At 39.8% G+C, this 21,690-nt stretch overlaps 1 protein-coding gene and 1 pseudogene across 1 annotated transcript in view; one reads left to right on the top strand and one right to left on the bottom strand.

Annotated features, from left to right (window-relative positions):
* C7BH4orf45 (chromosome 7b C4orf45 homolog) overlaps positions 1-21,690 on the bottom strand; it is a 143,156-nt gene that overhangs the window by 96,336 nt on the left and 25,130 nt on the right. The gene's annotated exons all lie outside the window — the stretch shown is intronic.
* LOC100596516 lies at positions 18,803-19,520 on the top strand (annotated as a pseudogene).

Consider the following 21,690-nt stretch of genomic DNA (forward strand, 5'->3'; position numbering starts at 1 on the left):
AGCCAAATTCTACCAGAGGTACAAAGAGGAGCTGGTACCATTCCTTCTGAAACTATTCCAAACAATAGAAAAAGAGGGACTCCTGCCTAACTCATTTTATGAGGCCAGCATCATTCTGATACCAAAACCTGGCATAGACAAAAAAACAAAAGAAAATTTCAGGCCAATATCCCTGATGAATATCAGTGCAAACATCCTCAATAAAATATTGGCAAACTGAATCCAGCAGCACATCAAAAAGCTTATCCACCATGATCAAGTCAGCTTCATCCCTGGGATGCAAGGCTGGTTCAACTACACAAATCAATAAGAGTAATCCATCACATAAACAGAACCAATGACAAAAACCATGTGATTATCTCAATAGATGCAGGAAAGGCCTTCAATAAAATTCAACAGCCCTTCATGCTATAAACTCTCAATAAACTAGGTACTGATGGGATGTTTCTCAAAATAATAAGAGCTATTTATGACAAACCCACAGCCAATATCATACTGAGTGACCAAAAACTGGAAGCACTCCCTTCAAAAACCAGCACAAGACAAGGATGCCCTCTCTCACCACTCCTATTCAACATAGTATTGGAAGTTCTGGCCAGGTCAATCAGGCAAGAGAAAGAAATAAAGGGTATTCACATAGGAAGAGAGGAAGTCAAATTGTCTGTTTGCAGATGACATGATTGTATATTTACAAAACCTCATAGTCTCAGCCCAAAATCTCCTTAAGCTGATAAGCAACTTTGGCAAAGGCTCAGGATATAAAATCGGTGTGCAAAAATCACAAGCATTCCTGTACACCAATAATAGAGAGCCAAATCATGAGTGATCTCTCAGTCACAATTGCTACAAAGAGAATAAAGCACATAGGAATACAACTTACAAGAGATGTGAAGGACCTCCTCAAGGAGAACTACAAACTACTGCTCAAGGAAACGAGGACACAAGCAAATGGAAAACATTCCATGCTCATGGATAGAAAGAATCAATATCATGAAAATAGCCATACTGCCCAAAGTAATTTATGCATTCAACACTATCCCCATCAAGCTACTGTTGACTTTCTTAACAGAATTAGAAAAAACTACTTTAAATTTCATATGAAACCAAAAAAGAGCCCACATAGCCAAGAAAATCTTAAGCAAAAAGAATAAAGCTGGAGGCATCATGCTACCTGATGTCAAACTATACTACAAGGCTACAGTAACCAAAACAGCATGGTACTGGAACCAAAACAGATATATAGACCAATGGAACAGAACAGAGGCCTCACAAATAACACCACACATCTACAACCATCTGATCTTTGACCAACCTGAAAAAAACAAGCAATGGGGAAAGGATTCCCTATTTAATAAATGGTGTTGGGAAAACCGGGTAGCCATATGCAGAAAACTGAAACTGGACCCCTTCCTTACACCTTTTACAAAAATTAACTCAAGATGGACTAAAGACTTAAATGTAAGACCTAAAGCTATAAAACTCCTAGAAGAAAACCTAGGCAATACCATTCAGGACATAGGCATGGGCAAAGACTTCATGACTAAAACACCAAAAGCAATGGCAACAAAAGCCAAAATTCACAAATGGGATCTAATTAAACTAAAGAGCTTCTGCATAGCAAAAGAAACTATTATCAGAGTGAACAGGCAACCTACAGAATGGGAGAAAATTTTGTTATCTATCCATCTGACAAAGGGCTAATATCCAGAATCTCCAAAGAACTTAAATAAATTTACAAGGAAAAAAACATCTTATCAAAAAGTGGGTGAAGGATATGAACAGGCGCTTCTCAAAGAAGACATTTATGCAGCCAACAAACATACAAAAAAAAGTTCATTATCACTGGTCGTTAGAGAAATGCAAATCAAAACCTCAATGAGATTCCATTTCACACCAGTTAGAATGGCAATCATTAAAAAGTCAGGAAACAATAGATGCTGGAGAGGATGTGGAGAAATAGGAATGCTTTTACACTGTTTGTGGGAGTGTAAATTAGTTCAACTATTGTGGAAAACAGTGTGGCAATTCTTTCAGGATCTAGAACCAGAAATATCATTTGACCCAGCAATCCCATCACTGGGTATATACCCAAAGGATTATAAATCATTCTACTATAAAGACACATGCACACGTATGTTTATTGCAGCACTGTTCACAATAGTGAACAGTGAATAGTGAATACTGACTTGGAACCAACCCAAATGCCCATCAATGAAAGACTGGATAAAGAAAATGTGCCACATATGCACCATGGAATACTATGCAGCCATAAAAAAGATGAGGTCATGTTCTTTGCAGGGACATGGATGAAGCTGGAAACCATCATCCTCAGCAAACTAACACAAGAACAGAAAACCAAACACCACCATGTTCCCACTCACAAGTGGGAGTTGAACAATGAGAACACATGGACACAGGAAGGGTAACATCACACACTGGGTCCTGTTTGGGGGTGAGGGGCTAGGAGAGGGATAGCATTAGGAGAAATACCTAATGTAGATGATGGGCTGATGGGTGCAGCAAACCACCATGGCACATGTAAACAAACCTGCACATTCTGCACTTGTACCCTAGAACTTAAAATATAACAAAAAAACTTCTGCAGCTGGCTCAAATAAATTCATTTTTTAAAAAGAGATAGGGTCTTGCTATGTTGCCCAGGCTGAAGTGCAGTGGCTATTCACGGGTACAATAATAGTGCTCTAAAGACTTGGACTCCTGGGCTCAAATGATTCTCCTGCCTCAAACTCCCAAGTAGCTGGGACTACGGGCACATACCACCAAGCACTGCTAAAATTGGCAAAGTTGATGATGTGAATGTGAAATATCTAAGACTTTCTGTAAGAAATGGTACTTACTGATGAAAAACAGACAATGGAGCTACTGGCCCAGGAAGAAGTTCAAATCCCCAGAACCAAAATGAGTGTAGAAGTGTATGGGCAGACTCGGGACAGAAAGAAGGAACTTCATTTCTTTTCCAAAAGTTAACCAAAGACCTTGGTGACAGAATCTGTGTTGTGGTGACAACATTGCCTCAGTCCTTTCTGGCTCCTGTGGCTCCTTTCATCTTGTTCTTAAATCGGGGAGCTCAGTATTTGCAGAAAGTGCAAGGCAGGCAAGGGCTTTGATCCACTGCCCCTGACACACGGACCAGGCACTCTTGATAGGATGGTCAACGTGTAACAAGACTGTGCTCAGAAAACGAATATCAGCTTTCCAAGGTAGCTGAAAATGTGAGGGTTTTTCAGAAACAATTTTAGCAGGTGTTTTCACAGCTTCCTAATCACCATCACTCCCTGTGAAAATTGAGTATTCACTGAGTGGCTCATGTCCCCTGATGAAAACATCGTGGCTTCAATTTTATTTGCTTCAGGTTTTCACTTAGAACTACTTTGATACAGCATAGAATTATCAGAGCATGAAAACCTGTTTTCTCTCTCCATATGACAGGTGTTGAGGTCTCATTTACAAAACTGTCATAAGGAACTTTTTGCAATCTCTTCTAAACAGTGAAATATGGAAGAACTGTATTAGTCTTTTTGAAATTGCAGTGTATGTTTAAGCCAGTTTTATTTTACTCTGAGGTGTACCCTTCAGAAAATACTTTTTTCCCTTTTTAGAAACAAGACCTTGCTTCACCCAGGCTGAAGTAAAGGATGCAATCCTAGCTCACTGCAGCCTTGACCACCTGGGCTCCAGGGAGCCTCCTGACTCAGCCTCTCCAGTAGCTAGGACTACAGGTGCAGGCCATCACATTTGGCTAATTATTATTATTATTATCTGTAGACATGGAGTCTTATTGCCCAGGCTGGTCTCAAACTCCTGGCCTCAAGTGAACCTCCTGCCTCGGCCTTCCAAAGTGCTGAGATTACAGACATGAGCCACTGTGTCCAGACTCAGACCAGTGTTTTCCCAAATACTTCATCAAATGCTGCTCGTATGAGTGCACCATGAAGGTGGTGGTGTGTGCGGGAGGGATCTCTATAGTCAAATGCATTTGGGAACATTGCTGGCTACATTTGCCTTGCAGGTATTCACAGCATATGAAAGTATATTAGGAGTTCTGATAAGACTTATGGTAAATAAACTATTTACAATTACATAGCCCAGCGTTCCCCAAACTGATTTAAACATAGATGGCTTTCCCTACTGGGTCACTTATGTGCACCCTACTGTAAATGTGAGAGTAGATATTTATCTGTTGTTAGTTCCTTAGTTGCTCTGTGGACTGCAGTAAGTTTTTGAAAAAAGCCATTACTTGCCAGCTGTCTTGGTTTGTGCTGCTATAACAAAATACCCGAGACTAAGTAACTTGTAAAGAACAGAAATTTGTTTTCATACAGTTATGAAGGCTGGGAGTCCAAGATCAAGGTGCTGGCAGATCGTGTGATGAAGGCTGCTCTCTGCTTCTGAGATGGTGCCTCGTTGCTGCATCTTCTGGAGGGGAGGAACACCAGGTCCCAACAGGGCAGCGGGTGGAAGGATAAGTGAGCTGGAGGTGCTGTGAAGCCTTCTTTATAAAGGCTTTAATCTCATTCATGAGGGAGGGCCCTCATGGCCTAATCATCTCTTAAAGGCCCCACCTCTTACTCCTATCACATTGGCTATTAAATTTCAACACCTGAATTTGGGGAGGTGGGCACACTTAAACCATAGCACAAGCTGAGTCAAAAGCACTTAGTTTTAGAAGGTGTGGTGAAAAGTGCACATGCTTTGCAATCCAAGTATGTGTGTTTGTGTGTGTGTGTGTCCAGTCAGTCTGACAAACTTCATCTTCTGCCAACACTTGAAAAAAGGGCTAGGCATGGTGTGTCAGGCACCATGCAAGGCTAAGAAGTGAGGATCACTGGAGTGTAGGAGTCTGAGACCAGCCTCGGCAACATAGTAAGACCCTGTCTCTACAAAAAAAATTTTTAAATTAGCCAGCCGCCCATGGTATGCTTGGGTAGTCCCAGCTCCTAAGAGGCTGAGGCAGGAGGCTCATTTGAGCCCAGAAGTTTGAGGTAGCAGTGAGCTATTTCACGCCACTGCACTCCAGCCTGGGCAACAGAGTGAGATCCTGTCTCTAAAAAAAAGAAGCAAAAAAAAAAAAGGACCCAACTACGATGTGTGTTAATAGAGAAAGGGAAAATTCCATCCCTGAAGTAAACGTGTCTTTCTGACCTCTTCTCTGCAGTTTTTTTTTTAATTTCTATTTTCATGCTATTACTGGGATTCTCTGCAGTTTCATTGTCTCGTTTAGTTCATTCATTTATTCTTTCACTGATTTATTCATTTATTCAACACGTACTTATGAACAGCTGCTACGTGTCAGGCACTGTTCTGAGTGCTTGGAATATAGCAATGAAAAAAACAAAGGCCGCTGCCTTTATGAAACGCATTCTTTGAGAGGCAGGTGCTAGAAATAAACAATTCTTCATCATCTGGGTTATCATCACAGCCTCCTTAACTAGTCTTGGCTCTAGTTTCTCTCCTTTCTAATCCATCTTCTACACAGCTGCCAAGAGTGATTTAAAACTCAGATAACATTAAACACTTCCTTTCCTTAAAAACATGAAATAACATGAAATAATTTTCTCCAGCACTTGGGAATTTGTATCCATTCAGATTTCTCAGGATTGCAGAATAGTGGTCTTCCTAATCTGACCATAATACCTTCTTTACCCTTTTCTCATTGTTAAACCAAACACTGCAAGGCTTATTGTAAATGCTTCCTTCTATGGAGAACATATCTAATCCCTTCAAGTCAAAATTAAACACTCAGCACAATGTAGATAATAGCTTCATTGAATTTCACTTCTTCTTTTCTATATCAAATTTACTGGCTCTTCCTCATTTGTAAGCTCTTGGAGGAGAAGAGTTGTATCTTATTTATCTCTGTTAATTCTTAATGGCCAGCACTGTGCTTTCAACGTAGGAGATCCACAAAAGAAATGGATGTTGAATAAGTAAGTGAATTCTTGATTGAATACATGAATTAAAAAGTTCCATTATAAGACTGAAGATATATAAAGTCATATTGGGTGAGAGGCAAGCACTTCTTTAAATTTCCAACGAGCAACTTAATTTCCAGAACTGCCTTAAGACCCTCCTATTCTGGGATTTATGTTAAGATACTTAAGTGTAAGGTCAGACAAAGAAATGCTTTTCACGACATTTCTTTTTAATACTTAGAGGTAGAAGGACGAGAGCTCACAGTTACATTATTTCATTTTATAATATTGCCTCATGAGGTCAATCCTCCATTTCAGCGACCAGATGGAAACCCGCCAAAGAAATAAATCAAAAGGAATCAAGTGGACCGTGGAAATGAGTGTTTCAATAAGTACATTTGATAATCTGTTGACACTAGAGGCATAATTTGCCCCCTTGAAGATGTGCAGTGCAGAACAGCTGGGCTTGTCAGGGGAATCAAGCCAAGGTAAAGGTCAGAGAGCGGTGGTGGGATTCGAACCTATGAAATGAACTCTAATGGGCACTCTGACATGTGCACATGGGGGAAGAAAAAAGGAGATACTGCTAGAGATTGATTACTACAACTGCTAATGTGAATAATGCTTTCCAGTTCCGACATTTACCACAGAATGGACTCGTGGCCTGGGAAATTTTTAAATGCTGCATTTCAATTCAGTTGGTACGATTATGCAATGGGCCTAACCATTGAAAGAACTGAAAGGCTCAGTTTGTCAAATTTCTGAATGAGCCAAATAAACAGCAGGCAAAAGCATCCTTGCTACATACCTTAGTTCTATTCTTAAATGATAAACTTTCTCAGTTTTTTCATTTTTCTTTTTAATAAAGACAGGGTCTTGCTGTGTTGCCCAGGCTGATCTTGAATTCCTGGCCTCAAGTGATCCTCCTACTCTGGACACCCAAAGTGCTGGGATTTCAGGCATGAGCCCCGTGCCTGGACTTTGTTATTATTCTTTTTGTTTTTTGTAGTCAAACTTTCCTGTGGACAACCTGAAAGCAGGGGCAGTGGTTACTAATCAAACTGCTTCCAATAATAAACTCGTGGGATTATTGTGTCAGTTAGGTAACTGATATAATTATGTCTCAAATTATAAATTGGAATTCAGTCACAAAGAATTAGAGAATTCACCTGACACTTATGCACAGCTTAACTGATGGCTTAAATAATATGTTTGGCACCTTACCACGTGCCCAATCCTGGCTCAGTGTGAACAAAGGTCATTATGACGTGGCCTCTGTTTCGCTGGTCTCCCATACAATCTAAAGACCATGCTCACCTCCTTTAGAAAACATTTTCTGAGCCAGACGTGGTGGCTCACGCCTGTAATCCCAGCACTTTGGGAGGCCAAGGCAGGCAGATCATGAGGTCAACAGATCGAGACCATCCTGGCCAACATGGTGAAACCCTGTCTCTACTAAAAATACAAAAATCAGCTGGGCGTGGTGGCGTGTGCCTGTAGTCCCAGCTACTCGGGAGGCTGAGGCAGGAGAATCGCTTGAACCCGGGAGATGGAGGTTGAAGTGAGCTGAGATTGTGCCACCGCACTCCAGCCTGGCAACAGAGTGAGACTCCGTCTCAAAAAAAAAAAAAAAAAAAAAGAGAGAAAACATTTTCTATCCTTCATGGCAGACATTATTATTCACTGTAACTTTAAAGTACAATTTGATCTGTTTATTTGTATATTGAGGTTTCCTAGCTGTTTCGTATGTGTCTTGTCTCTTTTCTTCACAGTTAACCCCTTATCCGTCCCCGTTAGAGACTCACACTATGTCTCACTTGCTTTGGAACCTCTTTAGCATTCTGGACAGTGCGATGCACCAAGCAAATGCTTAGTAATATTTGCTGAAAGAATGACTGCTTGCTCATTAAAGTTGCTGATGTAATCAAAAATGTAAAATTCCATAGTTTTCCTGTCTAGTAGAGAAAGAAGGCAGAGTCAAAAATTATGTAAACATCCTTGGACTTTTAGTTGAAAAGTAAAACTGACCCATCTTGACAAAATTTTGCAACCAGGTGACTCTCCACATATCCATCTCTCCTGAAAGGAAAATCTAAGTAGATAACAAATAAATTACATTTTCTTTATTTTGGCTTGAATTTTCCTAGCATAAGTGTGCATGATATAGTCAATTTTATTATAAGAAACTCTCACCATTCACATAGATAGGCTCTAGATATTTCATGAAAAAAAATAGTAAGATTTGTGTATATAGGACTAATAAAAATCCATTTGAGTGCTGCAAGTAATGGGAAATCCATTGCAAAATTGATTAAACAATAAAGGAAAATTATGTCCCATAATAAGACCTTCTGAGGCAGGAGGAATCCAGGGTTGCTTTCTTCAGTAGCTCAATGATGTCTTCGGAATCACAGGCTTTTCCATCTGTATGCACTGCATCCTCCCCTTACCTCAGGCAAGTTCCCCTTGAGGTCCCAAGGAGGCTGTCACAGTTTCAGTTATCACAGGCAGATACAATGATGTTCAAGAGGGTGTGTGTATGTTTAATCAGCGGGGAAGCCCTTCCTAGAAAACCTCAGATAAATTCCTCTCTCATTTTATTCACCAGGATTGAGTCATTCGTCTCTTCCTAAAACCAAGCGCTGGCAAGGGAACTGGAATTTCGATGACTGGCTTGGATGATTCAGAATTTAATCCTGAGTCATGTGAGGTCAGGGTAGACACCCAAATAAAATGGAGGCTCTCTGGAAAGGGAGAAGAGTGTGCTGGCCTCTGGGTAGTCAGCTACAAAGCAAAAAGGAAAACATTCCTCAGAGAAAACACACACACACAAACACACAGACACAATGCAACTTTTTACTGCTGCTGTGCAATTTACTTTTAAGACCACATGAAATTATTTGAAGTTACTTCTTTTCTCCTCTTTGGTCTTTGTTGCTAGCTAAATCATAATTAGTTTGGTGTTTGTACTATCATACTTGTGAATATGGCTTTTTTTTTTTTTTTTTTTTTGAGATGAAGCTTTGCTCTTGTTGCCCAGGCTGGAGTGCAATGGCACAATCTCAGCTCACTGCAACCTCTGCCTCCTGGGCTCCAGCGATTCTCTTGCCTCAGCCTCCGAAGTAGCTGGGATTACAGGCATGCACCACCACACCCAGCTAATTTTGTAATTTTAATACAGACAGGGTTTCACTACGTTGGTCAGGCTGGTCTCAAACTCCTGACCTCAGGTGATCTGCCCGCCTCAAAAGTGGTGGGATTACAGGTGTGAGCTACTGCACCCAGCCAAGGATATGGGTTTATACTAAAGCAATGCAAAGAAATGGAGGCAAGCCAGGGGCTCAGTCAGAAACTATCCTCACAAAAGGCAAGGGAGAGGGCAATTATTGGTATTCTTCCATATTCAAGCTCTTTAGTTGTTGTTGTTATTGTTTAGAGACAGGGTCTCACTCTGTTGCCCTGGCTGGAGTGCAGTGGCACAATCCTGACTCACTGCAGCCTTGAACTCCTGGGCCCAAATGATTCTCCCACCGCAGCCTCCTAAGTAGCTGTGATTACAGGCATGGGCCTCCACACTTGGCTAATTTTTTAATTTTTTTGGTAGATATGAGGGTCTTACTGTGTTGCCCAGGCTGGTGTCAAACCCCTGGCCTCAAGTGATCCTCCCACATCGGCCTCCCAAAGTGCTGGGATTACTGACATGAGCCACTGTGCCTGGGCTCCATAATCAAACTCTTTGATCTAGAGCAGAGGTCAGCACATCATTTTTTTTAAAGGCCAGATAGCAAATGTTTTAGGCTTGCAGGTCATACATACAATCTCTATCACAACTCCTCAACCCTGTCACTGCAGTAGACAATAAGTAAACCAGTAAGTGTGGCTGTGTTCTAATAAAACAGAATTTACGGGCACTGAAATTAGAATTTAATATAGTTTTTATGGGTTGGTAAATATTTTTCTTTTAATTTTTTTCAACCACTTACAAAGTGAAAGCCCACTTTTAGCTGTATAAAAAAAGGTGGCAAGCCAGATTTGGCACATGAGCCATGGTTTACTAAATCCTGATCTACAGCGGTTTTCATATTCGTCTTTTATCTTACACCTCCTTCTTGCATATTTTAGATATGAATGAAGCTTCTCTATTTATTAACTTAATTAATTGATTACATAACTGCAAAAATAAGTATTTCATTTAAATGGACTATTTTGCAGATTCATAAAAGAACGTACTTTTTATTTGTACAATAACAGGTCCCAATGGAGAGTCTTGCTTGACTCTACATTGCCAGTGTCAATTTGGCCCCATATCATTTCTGCCTTTGTGTTAATTGGTTTTCTTATTATTAGAGTTGTATAAATGACCAGTGAGAAGATGTGAATATAAAATAGATTTGCCAGAGCAATAAAAAATAGAAAAGTGGGGAAGACACTAAATTATACAGACAGATTGGAAATAACATTAGGTAAGAATCATGCCGGTTTTACCCACATTGGAAAGAGCTGAGAGGTATACATTGCTCTTTTATTGCTCTGAGTAATGATGGTAATTATGATGTAATCCACAGTGCACAACCAACACTGGACTGGGTGGAAATAGTGCTCTCAATCCTCCACTGTATAATAATATGGGTTGTAAAACGTATGTACCATTGAGGCCAGGCATGGTGGCCCATGACTACTTTGGAAGGCCAAGACAGGAGGATCACTTGAGTCCAGGAGTTCAGGACCAGCCTGAGAAACATAGTGAGACCCTGTCTCTACAAAAAAATTTTAAAAATTAACTGTGCATGGTGGCACACACCTGTGGTCCCAGCTACTTGAGAGGCTGAGGCTGGAGGATTGCTAGAGCCCAGGAGGTCAGGAGGTTGAGGCTGCAGTGAGCCAAGATCGTGCCACTGCACTCTAGCTGGGAGACAGAGTGAGACCCTGTCTCAAAAAAAAATTAAAATAAAATAAAACCATTGACTTAATAGTAGCTTTGCTTCAAAAAGAGAAAAGAAACTTACCACTTTAAATGTAGGCATTGATAGCAAAGAGTATCACAATTACAGACAAGTTAAATGTGATTTATGAAAATGACACATTTAGCCTGGATGAAATGTGGCAATTCCCTAGATAAACAGTACATTAGGAAGGGCTTGTCTATTTCTAGATGGCAGTAAGTGACTTCAATTTAGGCCAGGGCAATTTAGATCAGTAAGTGGTATTTCTCAACCTTGTAAATATATAATAAAGGGAAAATACCTAAAAGTATGCTGTAAGAAAAACATGTAAACCTGCTATCTGGATTATTGAGAAATATTTAATTGCGTAAAGCAAGTAAGCTGTAATCAACAGATAGATAATCTTTACATTTTTTGGTACCTCTTTGTAAAACCTTTGCCCTTCTCTACTTAAGACACCCAGGGAACTGGCTGTGCTTCCTGATCATTGAGAAGCCTGAAATAAAGTGACTCCTTATTCATTCCAGAAATGGATTTCACTATGCTGCAGGACTTAGCTTGTAAAATGGATTTATAAACAGGTGAAATATTAGGTGGGTAAAGCCACATGACAGTAAAGATTTACAAATTAAATTTCTTTATCTGAATATTCTTACTTTGAGGATTTATTTTTCCATCCCTGTAAATAAACATTTTTTTTTTAGAACCTACTTGGTATAATAGAAAGAGCACTTGAACAGGGAAAAATGGCAATTAAGATTTTGGTTTTGACCTTGCTGCCACTGGCATAGAGAACTTGGGAAAGTCATTTCATCTTCCTTGGTTAACTTCAATTTCTTTCTTTTTTTTTTTTTAAACCAGCTTTATTGAGATGTAATTGACATACAGTAAATTACACATATTTTAAGCATACATCTGTACATTTTTACATATATGTACACACATGAACAGGGTTGTCAGATTTAAAGTACAAAATGCCCAGTTAAATTTGGATTTCAGATAAACAATGAATCGTTTTTAGTATAAGTATGTCCCAAACATTTGCATGGTACATATTCATACCAAAAAAATTTATTCATCTGAAATTCAAATTTAACTGGCCACTCCATGTTTTTATTTGCGAAATCGAACAGCTCTATCCATGGATTCTCACTACGGTTAGGATCAAGAACTTATCTGTCATTTTTCCCATACCTAGGCAATCACTTTTCTGCTTTCTGTCACTATAGATTAGTTTGCGATTTCTAGAATTTGATGTAAATGACATCGAATCATACAGTATGCACTCTCTTTTGTCTGGCTTCTTCTTCTTTTTTGTGGTTTTTTTTTTTTTGAGAGGGAGTCTTGCTCTGTTGCCCAGGCTGGAGTGCAGTGGCGCAATCTCCGCTCACTGCAACCTCCGCCTCCTAGATTCAAGTATTCTCTTGCCTCAGCCTCCCTAGTAGCTGAGATTACAGGCGCACGCCACCATGCCCGGCTAGTTTTTGTATTTTTAGTAGAGATAGGGTTTCACCATGTTGGCCAAGCTGGTCTCCAACTCCTGACCTCAAGTGACCCAGCCAACCCAAAGTGCTGGGACTACAGGTGTGAGCCACCGTGCCTGGCTTGTCTGGCTCCCTACACTAAGCATAATTATTTTGAGATCATCCGAATTATAACATGTAACAATAGTTTATTCCTTTTTATTGCTGAGTAATATTCTATTGTACAGATATGTAACATTTACCTGTTGATGGACTTTGGGGTTCTTTTCAATTTGGGGCTGTATAAAGCTGCTATGAACATTTGTGTATAAATCTTTTTACGGACATTTGTTTTCATTTATCTTGGGTAAAAAACTAGAAGTGGAATGGCTGGATCATATGGTAGATGTATTAATTTGTAAAGGAACTTCCAAATTGCTTCAACAGTAGTTGTGTCATTTTTACATTCCCACTAGCAGTGTATGAGAGTTCTATTTTCTCCACATCTTTGCCAACACTTGGTCTTCTTAATTGGTACATTCTAATAGGTATGTAGTGATACCTCATTGCAGTTTTCATTTGCAATCTCTAATGACTAATCGTATAGCGGATCTTTTGCTTATTTGCTATCCGTATATTTTCTTTAGTGAAGTGTTCAAATCTTTTGCCCATTTCTTAATTGCCTCGTCTTCTTATTGAGAGAGTTGAGCTTTTTAAAAAACTTTTATTTTAGGTTTAGGGGTACATGTTCAACTTTGTTATATAGGTGAACTCATGTCATGGTGGTTTGTTGTACAGATTATCTTGTCACCCAGGTACTAAGCCTAGTACCCAATAGTTACTTTTTCTGCTCCTCTCCCTCCTCCCATCCTCTACCCTCAAGTAGAGGGTATTGTTCTCTTCTTTGTGTCTGTGAGTTGTCATCATTTAGCTCCCACTTATAAGTGAGAAGATGCAGTATTTGGTTTTCTATTCCTGCATTAGTTTGCTAAGGCTAATGGCCTCCAGTTCCATCCATGTTCCCACAAAAGACATGATCTCACTCTTTCTTATGGCTGCATAGTATTCAATGTTGTATATGTACCATGTTTTCTTTATTCAATCTATCATTAATGGGCATTTAGGTTGATTCAATGTCTTTGCTATTGTGAGTAGTGCTGCGATGAACATTTGTGTGCACGTGTCTTTATAATATATTAATTTATATTCCACTGGTTTTATACTCAGTAATGGGATTGCTGCATCAAATGGCAGTTCTGTTTTTAGCTCTTTGAGGAAGTGCCACCCTGCTTTCCACAATGGTTGAACTAATTTACACTCCAACAAGTGTTCCCTTTGCTCTGCAAACTTGCCAGCATCTGTTATTTTTTGACTTTTTAATAATAGCCATTCTGACTGGTGTTTTTGTGGTTTTGATTTGCATTTCTCTAATGATCAGTGTTTTTCATATGCTTCTTGGCCACATGTATGTCTTCTTTAGAAAAGTATCCTTATCACTTGCCCACTTTTTAATGGGGTTGTTTGTTTTTTTCTTGTAAATTTGTTTGTGTTCCTTATAGATGCTGGATATTAGACCAAGGGTATTTTATATGCTCTGAATACAAGTCCTTTATCAGATATGTACCTTGCAAATATTTTCTTCTAATCTGTGCTCGTAGTTTCATTTTTTAAAGTGTCTTGTGAAGTTTTTAATCTTGATAAAGTTTACTTTATTAATTTATTCTTTAATGGATCATACCATAGGTGTTATATCTACAAATTATTTTGTTAAAAAAATTATTTTTTGTAGAAATGGGATCTCATTATGTTGCCCAGGTCGGTCTCAACTCCTGGCCTCAAGCATGAGCTACTGTGCCCAGCCTAAATAATCTTTGTCTAATCTAAGATCACAAAGTTTTTCTCCTATGTTTTCTTTTAGAAGTTTTATAGTTTTAGGTTTATACATATAGGTCCATGTCCCATTTCAAGTCCACTTTTGTATATAAGAAGAGATATGAAGTTCAATTGTTTTTGTATATGGATATCCAGTTATTTTGGCACCATTTGTAAAAGACTATCGCTTTTCACTAAATTGCTTTTGCATCTTTGTTTTAATGATACATATCACTAAACACACACACACACACACACATACACACACACACACGCAGTGTTGTTAACTGGGTCCCTATGTGAAATATATTTCTTACTGTGGACTGCAGTCAGAAAAGTTTGAAAGACAGTGCTATGATGGCTACCTGAATTACTTTTTTTCTCTCTCTCTGGTCTCCTAATCATTCTTGTCTATCACTTCCATATATTCAGTCCTTCCTGCTTCTTCAATTTCCACTGTTCCTCTAAAACGTCATTTTCTGTGGAAGCACATTTATGATCACCTCAGGAAACCATTGTTTTTGCTGTTCCTTTCATTTTTTCCTCCCCTCTGTGCTATACAGGGAAATGATAAAATATTTTATTTCTCCCTGCCAAGTTTATACCACTTTCTGTGTAATTCACCCTGTGACCTTTCATTCAATGTTTCTTGTGGTTCACAATTGGTTTACAGCACATCATTTCCTTTTTCATTTGTTTTGCTTTATTGGGAGACAGCATGATGTGTAGAAAAGAGAATGGGCCATACTCCAGCTGAACCCTATTTCATAACAGGCTCATAACCTTCTTCAAAATATCATCTCTCAGGCTCAGTTTCTTTATCTGAAAAATAAAACCACATCTAACAACCTCATATATTTTTTGTAAGAATTAAGTAAGGTATTGTATGTAGCATATGTGAGGCATGTCTAGTCCTATACCGGACACATAATAGATGCCTGATGATAGCTATTATCACCATACTATGTACCTTCTAACCACTTCTGTTATTTCCATCACCTTTCCTCATGTCTGTATCTTCTACTATGCTAATGCTATTGTAGGCTGTACAGTACGGTGCCTCAGATAATTAAATTCAATGACCTGAACTACCCTTGTGAGAAATGTTTAATGATTTTACACAGGAAGTGTCATGGTGCCAAAGAGATGAAAGAGATCAGATTTCATTTCACTCTAAAAAAGAAAGACATTTTTTATTCCACAAAAGAGGGCTTAAAATCTCCTTCCCATTATCAAGGGAGACAGCAAAATACTCCTCTTTAAAGAGAACACAGCTACTAGAAATGCTAACCATTCAGCTAACAGGGTCAGAATGGTAGCTCAAACTACCATTCCCCAGGACTTAAAAGGCAAAAATAAGAATGCTCTGTGAATGCTGATGGGGACAAGAACATTCTAACCTAGACCAGATAAGAAAATGTTGGACACAGAAGAGGAACTTAGACTGATTCACAGACTTTTGACGAGTCGTCACCAGCTGAGTCTATTTTGGGTTTTTTTTGTTGTTGTTTTGTTTTATTTTTTGAGTTGGGGTCTCGCTGTTACCCAGGCTGCAGCACAGTGGCGCAATCTTGGATCACTGCAACCTCTACCTCCTGGGCTCAAGTGATCCTTCCACCTCTGTCTCCCAAGTAGCTGGGACCACAGCTGTGTGCCAACACACCCGGCTAATTTTTTATTGTATTTTTGGTAGAGACAAGGTTTTGCCGTGTTGCCCAGGCCAAGCTGAGTCCATTTTGAAGAGGAACCAGAGATTATCTGAAGCTACTCTGTGTTCTTTCTTTTTTTTTTTTTTTTTTTGAGATGGATTCTCACTCTGTTGCCCAGGCTGGAGTGCAGTGGTGCAATCTCAGCTCACTGCAACCTCCGCCTCCCAGGTTCAAGCAATTCTCCTGTGTCAGCCTCCTGATTAGCTGTGATTACAGGCCCATGCCACCATGCCCTACTAATTTTTGTATTTTTAGTAGAGACGGGGTTTTGCCATGTTGGCCAGGATTGTCTCGAACTCCTGACTTCAGGTAATCCGCCTGCCTTGGCCTCCCAAAGTGCTGGGATTACAGGCATGATGTATTCATTAGTTTTTTGTTAAATGTTAAAATAATCAAGAACCACTCTATGAGTTCCTAGATTCCTAGCCTGGGTAGACTCTACCTGATTATAAATAATAATGGGAATTCTGGCACCTAACATGGTTGTTCTATTTTTGCACTGGGTCACAATTTCAATAAATTTCCTCACTTTTATTAATACACAGTAAGTGTCAAGCTGTTTTTTTACCATAATTAATTCATTATTATTCATCCTATTAATTATATGACCTGGTATTAAAACTACCAGGTCAAGAGTGGTTTTGTTTGTTTGTTTGTTTTGAGATGGAGTTTTGCTCTTGTTGCCCAGGCTGTTTAATACCTCCTTCCAGAAACTTAGTTTTAAAAAACCATTGGCCAGACACGGTGGCTCACGCCTGTAATCCCAGCACTTTGGGAGGCCGAGGCGAGCGGATCACAAGGTCAGGAGTTCGAGATCAGCCTGACCAACATGGTGAAACCCCATCTTTACTAAAAATACAAAAATTAGCCGGGCATGGTGGCAACAAGCCTGTAATCCCAGCTGCTCAAGAGGCTGAGGCAGGAGAATCCCTTGAACCCAGGAGGTGGAGGTTGCAGTGAGCCGAGATCGCGCCATTACACTCCAGCCTGGGTGACAGAGTGAGACTCTGTCTCAAAAAAAAAAAAAAAAAAAAAAAATCAACCAGCCTGGCCAACATGGTGAAACCCCATCTCTACTAAAAATATAAAAATTAGCCGGGCGTGGTGGTGGGCGTCTGTAATCCCAGCTACTCAGGAGGCTGGGGCAGGATAATTGCTTAACCCTGGGAGGCAAAAGTTGCAGTGAGCCGAGATCACGCCATTGCACTGCAGCCTGGGCAACAAGAGGGAAACTCCATCTCAAAACAAAACGATAACAACAACAACAAAAAACCATCAACTAGGGTGTTTGGATATATGGGTGTTCCAAGATAATATTAATCTGAGTTTTAACAAGTCTACAGCTATACTTTCCGATGGAGCAGCCACTAGCCACATGTGTTATTGTGGCTAGCCCAAACTGAGAAGTGCTATAAGTCAAAAGTACACACCCAGATTTCATGTACTTGGTACAAAAGAAAAAATGTAAACATTTTGATAATAACTTTCAATATTGATTTCATATTGAAATAACTTTGGATTTATTGGATTAAACAAAATATATTATTATTTTTATCTGTTTTAATTTTTTTTTTAAGAGAGAGTTTCACTCTGTTGCCCAGGCTGGAGGGCAGTGGTGCAATCTTGGCTCACTGTAACCTCCATTTCCCAGGTTCGAGTGATTCTCTTGCCTTAGTCTCCCGAGTAGCTGGGACTATGGGTGTGCACCACCACACCCAGCTGATTTTTGTATTTTTAGTAGAGACAGAGTTTCGCCATGTTGGCCAGGCTGGTCTTGAACTTCTGACTTCAAGTGATCCACCTGCCTTGGCCTCCCAAAGGCTGGGATTACAGGCGTGAGCCACCGCACCTGACCTTCTTTTAATTTTTTAATGTGGCTGCTAGAAAATGTTTCTGTTGAACAGTGTTGGTCTGATGTTTAGAAACTTATGAAATTCTACAATACTTAAAGCTGGTGGATAATTATAATTGTGGCTCATTAAGATTTGGAAAGCTTGTTGCAATATTTGTTAGAGAGGGAGAGGTTTTTAGTGTACATAACTGGCTGAAGAGTCAGACAGAAGCAGTATAGAAGGGTCATTCAGAAGTCCAAAGTGAAACCATTTTAAGCAACCATGTTTACGCAAGATGAAAAGCTAGTGGCTTTAACCTGTGGGAAAATGTACCACACCCTGCCAATGCAATGTAAAGTTCATCTTGTTACTCATCCCTGAAACCTGCCCCCAGCTTTCTATAGCTAATTGCTCACAGTTGGATCCCTTTTAAAGTGAGATTACACTCCCTACAGGATATGTTGTACATGCTGACAGCCAAGTTTCCAAGGTTTTCATTCAACCTAATACTCATTTTTGGTCATATTACGGCTTTGAACAAAATGCTGAACATGAAAAAGCTGAATTGAAGATGATACTAATTGGTGACAGATAGAAATCCCCAGGATGCATCCTGGTTGTATCAAAGAGATACAAAAGAAACTTAAAGACAGAGGTTTTAAAGTCAGAGCAATCATAGATTGCCAATAACTTACTAATAATATATAAATTTAAAACATGTCAGACACAGGTAGGACAACCTCAGGGAAGCATAGAAATCAGGGAGTCAAATTGGCAAGCATTGATAATGTCCACCCACCACAAACGAGGGCTGAAGTTCCTCCCTTTGAGAGGCAAAGCTCAAAAGAGAAGGGTTAGGATTGGTCAAGTTATTACAGTTTAACACCATTAAGCCAATGTTTAACATTGTTTTCCCTAGAATGCCAGTGTTGTTCTAATATTGTTCTGTGAAAGTTTTGATGCCGGCAGTATTTTCTTCTAAAATGTATTTAAAATATATTTAAGAATATGGTAATTAGGAGGCCAGAGATCTAGTGACTGAAGCAGCATATGGCCAAGCCGTGTGGGGTGCACCTGAGAGGGGAGGCCTGCAAACAGGTGGAGATTTCAGGCAGAATCTTTTCCAGGAGGCTGAGGAATTCCTCTACAGATTCTTGCCACAGAAAATCATATACCTGAATTAGCTCTCACAAGAGTGCTCCCTCAGTGTGGCTGACCTGACTTCACTCTGGGCCCCATTGGACATCTCATCCCAGGCCCTCCACCCAAGGATGATGAGATGGAAACAGAGAAGCAGGAGATGAAAGAAGTCCCTAAGTGTGGATTTCTCCCTGGGAATGAGAAGGTCCTGTTCCTGCTTGTCCTGGTTAAGCCAGAAGTCTGTAGTCTCAAAGAGAAATGCATTCTGGTGATCACATGGATCCAGCACCTGATCCTCAAGATTGAAGTTGGAAATGATTTTGGAGTAGCAATCCAGGGGAAGGTGCTGGAGAGGGTGAATGCCATCAAGAGCAAAGTGGAAGCTTTCCAGACAACCATTTCCAAGTACTTCTCAGAATGTCAGGATGCCGTGGCCAAGGCCTCTAAGGAGACTCATGTAATGGACTACCAGGTCTTGGTGCACCAGTGAGATGAGGCAGCCTATGGGGAGCTCAGGGCCATGGTGCTGGACTTCAGAGCCTTCTACGCTGAGGTTTATCATATCAGCAGCAGCAACCCGGAGAAAATTGTCAACCCAAAGGGTGAAGAGAAGCCATCTATGCACTGAACCCAGGACTAGAAGGAAAATAAATGACCTATATGTTGTGTGGTGAAAAAAAAAGAATATGGTAATTACAGAATAACAATGTAGTTATCAGCAAAGTGTCTTTAAGAAATGGTATATTTCACCTGACACAATGGCATGCGCCTGTAGTCCCAGCTACTTGGGAGGCTGGGGTGGGAGGATTTCTTGAGCCTAGGAGCTCAAGTCCAGCCTGGGCAACATACTGAGAACTCTCTCTAAAATAAATAAGTAGATACAGTACAAAATTTTTAAAAAGAAATCATACATGTGAGGTTTCCAGGACATTACCTATGAGATCATCTGATACATGCCAGCCTCTTTCATATACATATCGATACCTCAGTTTCATATACCTGTTACTGTGACTCAGATTTTATCTGTAAGGTGGGGGATAACATATCTACATCACAGACTTTTGTAAGAATTGAGATAATTCGGTCAGGCATGGTGGCTCATGCCTGTAATCCCAGCACTTTGGGAGGCCAAGGCGGGTAGATCACCTGAGGTCAGGGGTTTGAGACCAGCCTGACCAATATAGTGAAACCCCATCTCTACTAAAAATGCAAAAATTGGTCAGGTGTGGTGGCACAGCCTATAATCCTAGCAACTCAGGAGGCTAAGGCAGGAGAATCGCTTGAACCCGGGAGGCGGAGTTTGCAGTGAACCAAGATCATGCCACTGCACTCCAGCCTGGGCGACAGAACAAGACTCCGTCTCAAAAGAAAAAAAAAATTGAGATAACTCATGTAAAGAATTATGACAGTGCCCATTTTAAGCAGCTGGTAAATGTTAGATGATGATGAACTAGTGTTGAACATATATTTAATGATCACTATGTTCATTTTCATGTTATAATTTTAATACACATTTATAAAGTGGATCAGATGTTGACTATTCTTAAATAATTAGTAAATAAAACAATATTGCATTGTCTTTTTAATCCAAGAATACACTTCATTTCATGAATTCCATTCCTGTTAAGCTCTTTTAACACATTATAATTGAAAAAAATATTGCTGTGGTTATGTAGCCAGGACTCAAGAAGCATTAAGTAAAACCATGAATGAAGTGCATTTGAGAAACATTGCATTAGACATTCGATCATCCAATATTTTCATTCTGCTTTGAGTCTATAGCAGTGGTTTACTGGGCTCTCAAGAGAAAAAGCTATGGTTTTAGCATTTACCAGTATCTATGGTATAAACATTTCCAACATGGTCAATGTCAAACTATTGTGTGATGTCACTGAATGCAAAGTTGGAAAGAGATGCTAATAATTGGTTCTCTCAAGAAGGTACAAACAGGCTCCCACACACCACTCACATAAATACTTATAGCATGGCTTCTCATACAGTGTTCATTCATTCATTATACCAATGGTTCTGCAAATGTGATCCCCTGACCAACAGCATAAGCGTCATTGGGGAACTTATTAAAAATGCAAAATCTCAGGGCCCACCTCATATCTCCTAAAACAGAAATCATGAAAATGAGGCTTAGCAATCTGTCTTAATAATCCCTCCAAGTGATTTTGATGCATAATGTTTGAGGACCCCTGCCCTATGCTCTTGCTGTTGTTTCTGAAGGGGAAGAAGTGCCAAGTAACTTCTAACATTTATTAATTAATGTACCAAGACTAGCAATGTTGGTATTCTCATTCTTCAAAGCATCTAATTATGGACTCTGAAATTGCAATTTATATATTCCTAGAATCAACAGAGGACACCAAGCTGCTGCTCTTTTGCATGGAAAGGTAATCTTATCTTCAAATGTCCCCATGTTTCAGTTGCTATTGAGAGGCTCTAATAAGGGTTAGTTAAGAGTTCTACTGGCTTGGCTTAGCGACTCATGCCTGTAATCCTAGCACTTTGGGAGGCCATGGTGGGCAGATCCCTTGGGCCCAGGGGTTTGAGACTAGCCTGGACAATATGGCAAAACCTCATCTCTGTTAAAAAGAAAAATGCAAAATTACAAAAATTATCCGGACACAGTCGTGCATGCCTGTAGTCCTAGCTATTTGGGAGGCTGAGGTGAGCGGATCACTTGAGTCCAGGAGGTTGGGAGGTGGAAGCTGCAGTGAGTTGTGATTGCGCCATTGTGCTCCAGCCTGGATGACAGAGGAGACTTTGTCACAAAAAAACAAAAACAAAAA

This window comes from Nomascus leucogenys, chromosome 7b, assembly GCF_006542625.1.
Source record: "Nomascus leucogenys isolate Asia chromosome 7b, Asia_NLE_v1, whole genome shotgun sequence".
Classification (NCBI taxonomy): domain Eukaryota; kingdom Metazoa; phylum Chordata; class Mammalia; order Primates; family Hylobatidae; genus Nomascus; species Nomascus leucogenys.